Genomic DNA, 1,421 nt, shown 5'->3' on the forward strand with positions numbered 1-1,421 from the left:
CTATTGAGAAAACTAACATGATTATAATTACCCATGGCATCATTACTTTTACTAGAGGCTTTTCAATAGTTCTTCGGCATCCTATATCTCTAAATCATGGAGCTACGCGAAACATTCAATAAACCAAGGTTATTATGGTAATTGTACATCAGATGACAACTTCATAATATCAAAATATTTTAACTGACTCGTATATGGATATGTTTTTTTTTTTTTTTTTTTTTTTTTTTTTTTTTTTTTTTTTTTTAATGCAGATGAAGAAAAACGTAATACGTTTGTAAATCAAGGAGAAATATTAATGTACAATGTGTCATGCAATATAAATACTTCTAAATTACTAAGGTCATATTTTGTATACGTCATTATCTGTATATCTCATCAGATATAGGATGAACAGCAAGAAAATATCAATATATTGATGAACTGGATAATATCTAGTGATATATAAAACATCCAAAAGTTGCCAATAAAAAAAAACTTATTTGGCAATCGTTCCTCTTCATAATTCTGTATGGGTTAAAAAAAGAAACGAAATACGAAGGAAAACGAGAGAATCACCATTATCACCATCGTCACCATTACCAGCACCAATACACCCATTATATTTTCCACAGTGAATAGCATTGTTAAAAATCATCACACTTATTTGACAATCTTTTTCTTTCTAATATTAACGCAATGACCGCCAATCAATTTGCTTGACTATCCATTTCGTATCTAGGGATAATTCCTTGGAAATGCACACCCGAGAATGCAGTGTTGCTAATATATAACGATCACGTTATTGTTCCATTTAGACTGCAATTATCTTGGAAGAGATTAAGAGGCCTATCCAGGGTACAATTAACGAGCGATCTCCATGATGATGTAAGTGATGTAATTAGTGGTTTTAATGAAATCTACGTGTCTTAGAAGATGGAGTTGAAGGTTATAATGAGACTTGAAATGGTGGTAAATATTTTGGTTTCTCTGGAAAAAAAGGAAGGGGAAGAGTAAGAGGAGAAGAGAGAGAGAGAGAGAGAGAGAGAGAGAGAGAGAGAGAGAGAGAGAGAGAGAGAGAGAGAGGGAGGAAGAGAGACGAGCGAGAGAGAGAGAGAGAGAGAAGAGAGACGAAGAGACGAGACAGACAGACGGACAAGACAGACAGAGACAATGAAAGAGAGGAGAGAGAAGACGAATAAAGTGAGAGAGATAAAAGAGAGAAAGGGGCAGGAGAAGGAAGGGGCAAAAAAAAGAAGAGAAGGAGGAAAAGGGGAGAAAAGAGAAAGGGAAATAAAGTGAAAAAGGGATAGAAGGGAGAAAGGGGCAAAAAGAGAGAGAAGGAAAAGAGGAGGAAGAGAGGGGGAAAGAGGAGAGAAAAAAGAAGGAGAGAAAAGAGAAAAGGAGGGGGGAAATAGAGAGAGGAGGAAGAGGGGGAGAGG

Source organism: Penaeus monodon, chromosome 18 (genome assembly GCF_015228065.2).
Source record: "Penaeus monodon isolate SGIC_2016 chromosome 18, NSTDA_Pmon_1, whole genome shotgun sequence".
Classification (NCBI taxonomy): Eukaryota; Metazoa; Arthropoda; class Malacostraca; order Decapoda; family Penaeidae; genus Penaeus; species Penaeus monodon.